General features: G+C 24.4%; 1 long non-coding RNA gene across 1 annotated transcript in view; it reads left to right on the top strand.

The window, feature by feature from the left end:
• The window catches only part of LOC122498610, a 117213-nt gene that overhangs the window by 42997 nt on the left and 61347 nt on the right, over positions 1–12869 (top strand). Inside the window, exon 3 of the long non-coding RNA XR_006301246.1 lies at positions 6180–6268. This is a non-coding gene — a long non-coding RNA (uncharacterized LOC122498610). The remainder of the gene's footprint in view (positions 1–6179; positions 6269–12869) is intronic.

Below are 12869 nucleotides of genomic sequence, written 5' to 3'. Positions count from 1 at the left end.
TTTTACCGCAAAATTCAATTGTTTTAAAATGATTTTGGCAAAATTCAATTCTTATTCAACGATTTTCCAAAAATTCAATTGTTCTAAAAAGATTTTCTAAAAATTTCAATTATTTTAAAAAGATTTTGTCAAATTTCAATTATATTTCAACGCAATTTTACCTCAAAATTCAATTATTTTAAAAATATTTTATCAAAATTCAATGGTTTTTCAATGATTTTACAAAAATTCAATTGTTTTAAAAAGAATTTATCAAATTTCAATTATTTTAAAATATTTTACCAAAATTCAATTGTTTTAAAAAGATTTTACCAAAATTCAATTGTTTTTAAAAGATTTTGTCGAATTTAAATTAGTTTTCAACAATTTTACCTTAAAATTTAATTGTTTTTAAACAATTTTACCAAATTTAAATTGTTTTAAAAAGTGTTTATTAAATTTATATAATTTTTAAAAGATTTTGACAAATTTCAATTATTTTTAAATGATATTGTGGAATTTAAATAATATTTTAACAATTTTACCTTAAAAACTCAATTGTTTTAAAAATAATTTATCAAATTTTAATTATTTTTCAACGATTTTACTGTAAAATTCAATTGTTTTAAAATAATTTTATCACATTTAAATTGTTTTAAAAAGATTTTATCAAATTTCAATTATTTTTAAAAGATTTTGTCAAAATTTAATGGTTTTTCAACGATTTTACTAAAATTCAATTGTTTTAAAAGATTTTATCAAATTTCAATTATTTTAAAATATTTTGCCACAAAATCAAATTTTTTTATAAAGATTTTACCAAAATTCAATTGTTTTTAAAAGATTTTGTCGAATTTAAATTAGTTTTCAACAATTTTACCTAAAAATTCAATGGTTTATATAACAATTTTACCAAATTTAAATTGTTTTAAAAAGTTTTTATTACATTTATATAATTTTTAAAAAATTTTGACAAATTTTAATTATTTTTAAAAGATTTTGCCACAAAATTCATTTGTTTTAAAAAGATTTTAACAAAATTCAATTGTTATTCAACGATTTTACAAAAATTCAATTGTTTTAAAAAGATTTTATAAAATTTCAATTATTTGTTAACGATTTTACAGCAAAATTCAATTGTTTTAAAAAGATTTCATCAAATTTCAATTATTTTAAAAAGATTTTGTCAAATTTTAATTATTTTTTAATAACTTTTTAATAACTTTTTTTGAATACTTTCTTAAAATGACGCTACGAATTTCTAAAAAAAATTATTGTCTCTTTATAGTTGAGTGACTCTAAAAATAGTAAGAAAATAATTTTTTTTTTTTTTTTTTTTTTTTTTTTTTTAGAAAATAATATTCTTAAAAATTTTAAGAATAATTCTCAGGTTATTTTGGATTTGAAAATGTGAAAAACTTTTTGGACAAGTATTAAGATTCGAAAAAATTTTATTCGTCCTGTAAAATGAAAAAAAAGAACTTTGACTGTCAAACTTTGAAATTTAACCTAAAGTTAAGTTTTCTTAATCTAGTGTTTAAGTTTTCTTTATTGAAAATTATCTTTTTCTATAAAGAAACTGAAAAATTTCAGTCTTTTCGATAAAATTTTGTAAGATGATAAATAACATATCAAACTTACCAATTTATAATTCTTCAGTTTTTTTTCAATTTTTTATTTCATATGAAACTGAAAAAGTATTGAAAAAAAAAATTAAAAATAAGAGACTGACTTGCATTTTTAACTAATTAAATTTCAAAGTTTGATTCTTTCATAATTTCAAATATTTTTCTCGTCAATTGTTTTATTTTCCAAAAAAAGTATTTTTTAATCAATGGCATAATATTGGCTCAAAAACCAATTTTTTACAATCAAGGCTCAGTGTACTTTATATTTATCGCAATAATTCATCTTTAAATGTTACTTAATTTTGAAAAAGGTGGACGCTAGTCATGAAAATATGGACTCAACGGGAAGACTGAATTTTGAATTTCATTATTTATTTATTAATTTTTAAAGTCTTTTGTGCCCAAGCAATGTAAATATCTCATTTTTTATTTTAAGTTCAATGTGAACGACATATAATCAAAATAACAGCGTTATACGAATTTCAATTTCAATTTGAAAAAAATATTAAAAAAATGAAAAATTGAAAAAAAATGCAAAATTTCAAAAGAATACAAAACTTAAAAATTTTCATCTATATTTTCAAATTAATTTCAGTCAACTAGCACAAAATGAAAAAATGAGAAGTTTTTGAGCCAAGAAAAAAATTTTGTTTTTTCTCTGTTGAATTGATTATATATTCTAATTATGATAAAAGTGGTTGTGAATTGTTTATTATCTATTTTTAATAATGAGACAGAAATTTTATTAAAAGAAAGAAAAATGTGTATTAGAAATAAAATAGGAAAAAAATGTCAAGTTTACGAAAGGCAAATAATTTATTTTACAATTTTTAAAAATTCTACTTTGAAAAAAAAGAAACAACAGAAGAATTTCCGTTTATATTTGAAAACTTATAATATACAAAAGGAGGAAATAAATAACTGTACAAAAGTAGACGAATGTGCCGAGCCTATTTGTGGTATTAGTTATTAAATATTTTAACAATATTATTATTTTCTTATTATAATTAATCTCAGGAAGGTAAAAAGCCAGTGTGACTGCAAAGTAGTAAAAAAGTATTTAAAATTTTTAATATTTATCATTTTCATTCTTTTCCGATTTTGACAAAAAATGAAAGATGATGATGCTTTTTTTCTACGTATGTCAATTATTATTTTTCAAGACTATAACAAAACGCCGCCTAGATTTTTATTATTTTAATATTAAATTTATTTAAATTAATTATTAAATTAAAATTTTATTCAACACTGAGAAAATAGTTTATTTTCTCAAAATAATTTTGCACTTACAGTAAAACCTGTCGGAATGCAACTCGTTTTTCAAAATTTTATTATTGTAAACAAGAATTGTTTTATAATTGAATTTTATTTTTTACAATATTCTGGAACTAAATGAAAATACCTAATTCTTGTTTATTTTTGAAAACAAAAAATTTTTTTTTGAGTTGCATTCCAACAGGTTTTACTGTAATCAAATTTTTTTGATTTGAGTGAATAATTTATTTCACTTTTCCTCACGTAGGACATTTTATGATAGTATAATAATTAATAATATTGAAATATGGGATTAAAAATATTTTTCTCAGTGTATTAATTTTTATTTCTGTGCAATTATTCTGTCCCGAAAATAGAGACCAATTTTTGATCCGATCTCGCACAAAAAATTACTGCATTCAGTAAAATGTAAAAAATATTTTATAACTACTGACGTTATGAATTAATTAATAGTTTATTAATAATTAAATAATTGAATAATTGAATAATTTAAATAATAAGTAAAGTAAATAAATGAATATCAATTATATTAATTTGTATGATAATATTATTAATTAATTAATTTTTATTGTTTATTTTATAACTACTGACGTTATGAATTAATTAATAGTTTATTAATAATTAAATAATTGAATAATTGAATAATTTAAATAATAAGTAAAGTAAATAAATGAATATCAATTATATTAATTTGTATGATAATATTATTAATTAATTAATTTTTATTGTTTAACTTTTACTTATTAATTTTTATTGTTTAACTTTTACTAATTAATTTTTATTATTTAATTTCTATTACTTAATTTTTATTATTCAATTTTTATTTTATTATCTACTTTTTATTAATTAATTATTAATTAATTTTTTTTATTAATTAATTATTAATTAATTTTTTTAATTAATTAATTAATTAGTCATAAGTATTGTAATGATTAATTATTAAACAGTTTTATTTATTAATTTGCCAACATTCCAGAAAGTGCATTTCGATATTTATTTTCCAGTGGAAGTTTTCGTTAATTGCAATTGAATTTAATAAATATTTTTAGTTTTTTTTTTAACTACTTTTTTTTTAATTTTAGGATATGTCTAAATAATAGGATGTCATGTGCAAACGAGAAAACGGCTCTCTCATAAATTATTATTAATTATTAAAAAATTAATTTCAAAAAGCAAAAATAAAAAAAAATTTGTGCTTTGGGATTAGATCGTATATTTTAAAAAGAAATTATACATTCATCGAGTTACAGTAGATTTTTTTTTAAATATTTTTTTTTTATTATAACAAATTTAAAATAAATTTTTTTTTTAAATTTTATTATGATCATCATATCACTATATTTGTATAATGTATATACACACACTATGAGCATAAATGGAACCAAGAAATGTTAAAGATATATTTTGACAATATTATGATATGTTACCTTGTTCGCAAAGTTTATAATAACGCTAATATTTTTCATCAATAATTATTGTTTTTTGTGAAAACAGAGAGAGATATATATTGCAGTAAAGAAAGAGAGAGAGAGAGAGAGAGAGAGAATTGAAGATAAAAAATAAGTATCTGTATTTTCTGATATGTGTCTGAACAGACTTTGTAAAATCTACTCTATGTATTCTGTAAATTGCTATATTCCATTAAAAATTACAAACTAAAAAAAAAATTATTTTATTACAAGAACCTTTTTCTTTCAATACACTGCAAAAAATTAAGTATTTTAAAAGTGGCTACAAAGTTATTTAAAACATCTTATAATTAAGTTGTTTAGGTCAGAATCATCTTAATATAAGATTATTTTAAGTTTGTTGCTTTTTTCTGATTTCTTTTTTTCAAAATTCGCGCCAGATTATTAGTGTTAAGCAACAGCAGCGCCTCTAGAATAATGGCGCCAATATTTGAAAATATAAGTAAATTTAATTAATAGCAATATTAATAATAATATAAATAATAATATTAATAATAATATTAATAATAATGATATTAATAATAAATATAATAATAATGTTATTAATAATAAATATAATAATAAATAATAATAAAATAATAATAAAATAATAATAATATTAATAATAGTAATTTGATTGACAATTGTTTCGTCAATAATTCCGGGAAAATTCAAATAATAAATTTAATTAAATTTTAAGGTAAATTTAATTTGAATTTTTAACTAACTTTGTAGTCACTTTGAAGATATTTCTTTTTGCAGTGCACTTTCTTGTGTGTTAAATTTTTACAAACTTTTTTTTAAAAACGTAAAAAGTATATTTTGTTGCTTTCTTGTTCTTTTTGATTTTAATTCAATACGAGGGAAGTGACTAATCAATATATACGCATGGTTTATAACATTATAACTATAAGAGAAAAGTGAATGCTGAAGTGGTATCCTCATTTTTTTTCTTCTTCATATAATATAAATATCCTGTTTTTAATTAAACGAGTAATTATTTATGTGTTTTGATTAGTATTTTTTTTTTTTTTTTTTTATTAGTATATGTATAGTGATCAATGTTAATGAAGAAGTTCTTCTTGATTAAGAAATCAATATTATATTAACAGTCATTATTTTTCTTCTAGAGAGATTTTGAAGAGAATAATTTTAATATTTTTCATTTATAATCGTACTTTTATGTTAATGAGAAAAAATAGAAGAGAAAAAACTGAAAAAGCAAATATGTAGAAACGTGTATGAAATTTGAACCCTCTAGACGTCTTCAACCCTCTTTTTTTTAATTTCTTAGTTTGCCAAAAAAGACTGAAAAACTAACATTTGAATTATTTTTTTTTAATTTCGAATTTTGTCAATAATAATAATTGTCATTTGACAAAAAAAACTAATATTTGAATTATTTAAATTGTAAAATATGGAAAATTTGTCATTTTTTTGCTTTTTCTGATTTCTTTTTTTAAAATTCGCGCCAAACTTCTAGTGATAAGCAACAGCAGCGCCTCTAGAATAATGGCGGCAATATTTGAAAAAGAAAATTATAATTCGGTCTATTTTACAAATACTAACAGAAATTATAACATTTCAATTAATTCTAGTGATATTTTAACAGTATTTAACATCAAACTTTAAAATTTAATCTATAGTTAAGTTTTCTTTAAAAAAATCATTTAAAAAAAAGAAAAAAAAATAAGACTGCAGTCTTTTATTTTAATTTATCGTCATGGCGTTCGTTTTTAGCTTTATAATTAAATTTTAAAGTTTGATTGTCACATACATTGTCATTTTCTTTATTTTGCTAAAAAGTATTCTTAAATTTAACAAGTGGAAAATTATATTTTATGTGTAGGACTGATCTCGAAGTGGCCTTAAGAGTGAAACTACACGCGGGCAGTCATTTTATTTTCTGAGGTTCGATCCAAGGTTCAATCCCCAAAGGTAAGATTTTTTCTCAAGTATATAAAAATATTTTAACTTTAAATATGTTTTTAAATTTTAAATGTTTTTAACCCTAAACTCCCAAACATAGCTGTCTTAAACCATACATTCCCTAAATTGGGGTAATAAACATGGTGTCCAGCTATTACAATTATTTTTGTTACCTTAAAAAAAGGTGTATTTTAAAAATTGAAAAACTTGAAAAAATAGGCAAAAATAAATAAAAAAAGTTACATATTACCCCCCTAACTAGGGTACCAATATAACCCCAAGAAATTAGAAAGTTATGAAGTCTAGGGTTAATAATAAATTACCTTTCTTGTTTCTTGAAAATTTTTTTTTTATTTTTTTTTCAATTTTTTTTAAAGAACCACTTTTGCGAGAGGGATTTTAATTTTAGTTTCGGTTTGAAGATATATTCCAAAATATATTGCGTGCAATATCGTACGATTCCCCCTGGAGATCGTGATTCACCTGAATATATATATATATATATTTATTCTTGTATACCTATACATGTATATTTATATATACATACACGTAAAAAGTCGCTTCCCTTACATCCTACTAGCGCACTTGACTTATATTTTTTTTGCATTATTAACGGTATTTTTACGTCGGCTGAGAAAAATCTTGAGGAATTCACGGACAGGAAGCAGGGGCATGCCGGACAAGGGACACATAAGAGAGTCAATTCAAGTTTGCACGAGACTGTCGATCGTTACGTGGAATCGGCAAGAAATAGTGTGTTTCTGGAACTCACGTACCATTCAGACAGCTCGCGATATCCTCGCAATCGTTTTCTTTGTCGAGACAATGTCATCACGCCTCTTCTATATAAACAATAATACACACATAACATATATGTACATTATACTCATAATTCTACTCCGGTATGCCCATGTACTTCAAAATTCAAAATTCACCTCAAAATTCTTATCAATATATATGAAAATTCTTTTTTGAATTCAAAAAAAAAATTCTGAATTTTGCCACAAGTAATTTAATGTATTCAGGCCTGTGTTATTATTTTAAAATATAACACAGGCCTAAATGCATTTTTTTTATTTTTGATGTTGGGGCAATTTTAAATGTATTCTTGTTCGCTGGAAAAAAATCGCGGGTTGTAAAATTTAACAAACAGGTCAGAATTTTGAGAATAGTGAGGTAAGAACCTTAAAAAATACGTTTAGTTGAGTCATTACCCCAAGTTTTGCAAAATAGTGATTTGCTAGGCAATTTCGGTACACTGGATCGTATTCAGTGGGTAGAAATACATAGAAAAGCACTACGATATCAAAAGTTAAAAAAAAAAATTTTTTTTGGTTTTTACCCCCACTTTTTTTCAAAATGCTGACGTCCGGAGCAATTTTGGTACCCAGAATCGTGTTCAGCGGACAAAAATACATTGAAAACCAGTCTAATATCAAAAATTACAACAAACAAAATTTTTTTGGGCTGTTTACCCCACTTTTTTCAAAATGCTGACATCCGGAGCAATTTTGGAACTCGGAATCGTGTTCAGCGGACAAAAATACATTGAAAATCACTCCGATATCAAAGATTACGAAAAACAAAAATTTTTTTGGTTGTTTACCCCCACTTTTTTCAAAATACTGACGTACGGAGCAATTTTGGAATCCAAAATCGTGTTCAGCGGACAAAAATACATTGAAAACCACTCCGATATCGAAAATTACGAAAAAAAATTTTTTGAGGGTGTTTACCCCCACTTTTTTCAAAAGTCTCAATTTTTTTTGGTCCTTTGCAATCTGGTACTTAAAGTGTTCACTTCAGTCTTCAATTTAAGATTCGTTTAATTTAATTTGATCCAAAATTCGTTTCTAGGACGTCAAGTTAATATAAAAAAAAATTTGCAAACCCTCAAAAACACGTTTATTTGGGTATTTACCCCACTTTCTTCAAAATTGTGAACTGCTGGGCAATTTCGGTACCCGGGATCATATTCAGTGGGCAAAAATACATAGATAAGCGCTCGGATATAAAAAATAAAATACAAATTTTTTTTTTTTTTTGGTTCTTCCCCCACTTTTTTCATAATACCCACGTTTAAAGCAATTTTGGAACCCGGAATCGTGTTCAGCGGGCAAAAATACATTGAAAACCATTCCGATATCAAAAATTACAAAAAAAAAATTTTTTGGGTATTTACCCAATTTTTTTCAAAATTCTTCATTTTTTTTGTCTTTTGCATATTATAAAACGTTTGAGTCTTTAATTTAACATGTCATTCAAGTTAAACACGTTGAACTTTAAAGTTGACGATAAGACACGTCAATTTAAAGAGAAAAAAAAATTTTTTGTAATGTTTTACAATTTTTTATACAGACTTTTTTCTAGAAATCTAAAAAATGCTGTGTTTTTGGGACAATTTACAACCGTAGAAAAAAGAAAAATCGAGTTTTAAAAAATCGTTGACCAGAAATCTTAAAATCTTTCGGTTTCGAAAACTTCAATTGAAAGCACTTTGAATTTAAAAAACCATAACTTTGTCAAAAATTAAAATATTTTTATTTTTTAAACTATAGAGTGACTCGCAAATTTCGTCAACTTTATGGACAAGTTTTATTGAAGAATAAATTAATAATGATTTATTTTTTATAACAAATATAAACTTAATGATTTTTTTGAGTAAGATTTGCAAAAACAGCAAAATATAGAGAGAAAATTAATATAATTTAGCAAATATGAAGAATTAGATGTGAGTTTTTCAACATTCAAAATGGCGGATCCAATATGACGGACGAAATTTTGAAAAGTTGAGCTAAACTTATGAAAATTTCTATACCTGGGGGTTTTTGGGGTCGCTGATTACGAATCCGATGACAGTTTTTCAAAATTTTTAAAAATTCAAAATGTCGGATCCAATATGGCGAATGATTTTTTTTAAAAATTGATCCGATTTGCATGAAACTCGTTACTCAGGGGTTTTAGGGGTCGCTGATTACGAATCTCATGCTGGTGTTAAAAAATTCAAAATGGCGGATCCAATATGGCGAACGATTTTTTTCTAAATTGATCCGATTTGCATGAAACTCGTTACTCAGGGGTTTTAGGGGTCGCTGATTACGAATCTAATGTCGGTTTTATAAAATTCAAAATGGCGGATCCAATATGGCGAACGATTTTTTTCTAAATTGATCCGATTTGCATGAAACTCGTTACTCAGGGGTTTTAGGGGTCGCTGATTACGAATCTAATGTTGGTTTTAAAAAATTCAAAATGGCGGATCCAATATGGCGGACGATATTTTTTAAATTTATTCGATTTGCATGAAACCCGTTACTCGGGGGTTTTAGGGGTCGCTGATTACGAATCTAATGTCAGCTTTGCTGAAATTTTTGTCAGGCGTTAAAAATTTACCAAAAATGTATCTAAAAAAGGAAAAATGAATAATTTCGGATATGATAAAAGTTGAAAGTCTATTAAAGAATGTGCCGAGGATGAAAGGTGATCATCAGAGAGGGAATTCCTGGTATTAAAGTTAAAAAAAAAGAGAAGGGGTGGGGTGTATGTATATATATATACTATATATATAGAGGTATAAGATATTGGGTTAGTTTTTTGCCAAGTTTCTAGTTTCCTCAGTGGTCAATGAGGACTTGTGCCCGTAGAAATGCAACTAGCTACCACACGTTCTAGATATATAGAGTGAGAGACACACAACCGATGACGACGTCGTAGGTGTCACCTTCCGGGACGGAATTTGTCCGCTTTCCCAGAGCCAATGCCATGAGCTCCTTTCCTGATTCCCTCCCCTCCTCTCCCTTTTTTCCTCTCTTTCAATTCTCCTCGTGCATCCCTCGATTTCCCCCCTAACCCCCTTTGCCACTCTTCCTTCACAACCATTTTTACACACTTCCTTTAGACACATACGAGATGAGGTCTCATACTTACAATATATATATACGCGACTCTCGCGTAAGTTCTGCGGGAAAACCAGAATGAAGCTCCAAGAAATAGAGACGGAAAGAGAGTGAGTTAGCTCTCTGCTCTTGGATATGAGCAACATTCTTAAGAGTGAATCTGTAATATAGAAACTGTCTCTTTGAACTTGTCACAGAGAGTAGATAGAATTTAGGAAAATTTTATTTTGCGCGAAGAAAGAATTTTTTTTTTATTAAAATGATTCTTTACTCGAATGTTTATTTTAGAAAATATATTGAGTTCTTAATTAATAGGTTCTTCATTTATTAACTGTGGGTTAATTTTTTCTTACTGAATTTTAAATCAGAAGATAATTCAGTGTGTTTAGGATCGGAGAAAAGTTTGTTTTGCGCATGCGCGAACTGACGTCACAGTTATGGCGTCTGGTAGCGTCAATTCGTCAGTTGTACACCTCGCAAATTTAAACATGAATTTCTTTTAGAATTGTGATTCATTTATTAAAAACGATGGAATAATGAAAAATTCACTTGTGAATAAATTCAACCATAAGGGTTTTAAACGAAATTATTTAAACAATTTTCTGTTAACAGCGAATCAAATAAATATATGTGTTGTTCTGACAGTTGACCGAATTTCTTAAAATTCAACATTTTTTCTTCTCTTGTATGGCATGAAGGTTCATTATTTTTGTGCTCTTCAAAAATAATTTACTTATTTAATAGTCTCCACCCTTTGGTAAAAAATCTAAAATTATGGAAAATTAGCAAAAATTCAAAAAACCGAATTTCTTAAAATTCAACATTTTTTCTTCCTTTTTATAGCACTAAGCCTAGTTATTTTTGTGCTTTTCAAAAATACTTTACTTTCTTAATAGTCTCTACCATTTGGTAAAAAATAAAAAATTATGGAAAATTAGCAAAAATTCAAAAAACCGAATTTCTTAAAATTCAACATTTTTCCTTCTTTTTTATGGCATTTAGCTTCATTATTTTTGTGCTCTTGGAAAATACTTTACTTATTAAAATGTCTCCACTCTTTGGTGAAAAATCTATAATGATCCAAAATTATCAAAAATTCAAAAATCCGAATTTCTTAGAATTCAACATTTTTTCTTCCTTTTTATGGCAAATAGCTTCATTATTTTTGTGCTTTCGAAAAATACTTTACTTATTTAATAGTCTCGACTCTTTGGTAAAAAATCTAAAATTATCCAAAATTATCAAAAATTCAAAAATCCGAATTTCTTAAAATCCAACATTTTTTCTTCTTTTTTATGGCATTTAGCTTCATTATTTTTGTGCTCTTCAAAAACACTTTACTTATTTAATAGTCTCCAACCTTTGGTAAAAAATTTAAATTTATTAAAAATTATCAAAAATTCAAAAAACTGATTTTCTTAAAATTCAACATTTTTTCTTTTCTTTTATGGCATTTAGCTTCATTATTTTTGTCTAATGTAGCAAATTTCTTACTTTACATACTGATCTTTAAATTAAAAAACTTTAATAACTTTTCCTGAAAAGCTTGTTTAATGATTAAAAATCACTATTTTTTTTAGAAAAAAGTTGATCTAAAAAAACGAAAAAAAAATTTCAAAATACGTATTTTTTAAAAATTTTATTGTACAAATGGGTTGTATTTATCTGAAAAAGTTAGCTAAGGATAGTTTTGCATTCATTTTACAAAAATAAAAAATTTGCATTTTTTTGATTTTTCGAATTTTTTTGGAAAAATGCGAAAAATGTCATAACTTTCGTTCAAGTTAATATTTTTTAATCCCATAAGGATTTGAATATTTTTATTATAATTAATTAATTAATTATTATTTTATTATTTTATTATTTTATTTTATTATTTAATATTTTATTTTATTTTTTTTTAAGTTACGTTAATACCGAATAGACTGCCAAATTTCACTTTAATTGGTTAAACCGTTTTCAATTGATGCGCGAACAAAGTTTTGCATACAGACAGACAGAATTTTTTTTTTTACATTTTTCGAATTCTAATGTCTCAAAACGAAAAAATATACAAAAATTTTCAAGTTCGGAGCAATGTACAGACAGAAGTCTGATTTTATTAATATAGATTGCGAATATTTCTAAAATTTGTATTCTTATAAAGAACTTTATCAACACTTTTTAAAATAATTGCATTCTTGAGAAGAATTATTTTTAAAAAATATTTTTAAATAATTGATTTTTTTTCGAAAAACATTAGGAAAATTCTGTTTTTAAATAATTGAATTTCTGTGAAAATTTTTTTATTGTTTGAAAATAATTGAATGTTTGCGAAGAATTTTATAAACACTTTTTTTTTAATTCTTCAATTCTTTTGGGATATTTTTCATTAAAATATAAGATATTAAAAATCATTTAATTACAAAAATTTTTCGAAAATAATTCAATCATTTTAAAGAATTTTATTAAAATTTTGTTGATGTTTTTCCATTGACTTTATAAAATTTTTTTATAATAACACTTTTATTTTAACCTGTTAAGAAATTTAAAGTAGTATAAATTCTCAAACATGGTAAAACCGAAAAAGTATAGCTTTTAGTGTAATTCGGTTCGTATAAACCAAGAGAAAAAGTGTCAAGCTCAGCTTACGTGATTAAAGTAATAAATAAAGCTAAAGACTTGATTCCATCACCTTTAGAAAATGAAATTTGTTTCGAAAATTGCAAGACATT

Source organism: Leptopilina heterotoma, unplaced genomic scaffold, assembly GCF_015476425.1.
Source record: "Leptopilina heterotoma isolate Lh14 unplaced genomic scaffold, ASM1547642v1 Lhet_152, whole genome shotgun sequence".
Classification (NCBI taxonomy): domain Eukaryota; kingdom Metazoa; phylum Arthropoda; class Insecta; order Hymenoptera; family Figitidae; genus Leptopilina; species Leptopilina heterotoma.
Note: the sequence above shows the minus strand (reverse complement) of the source record. Positions and strands in the feature narration are given on the sequence as shown.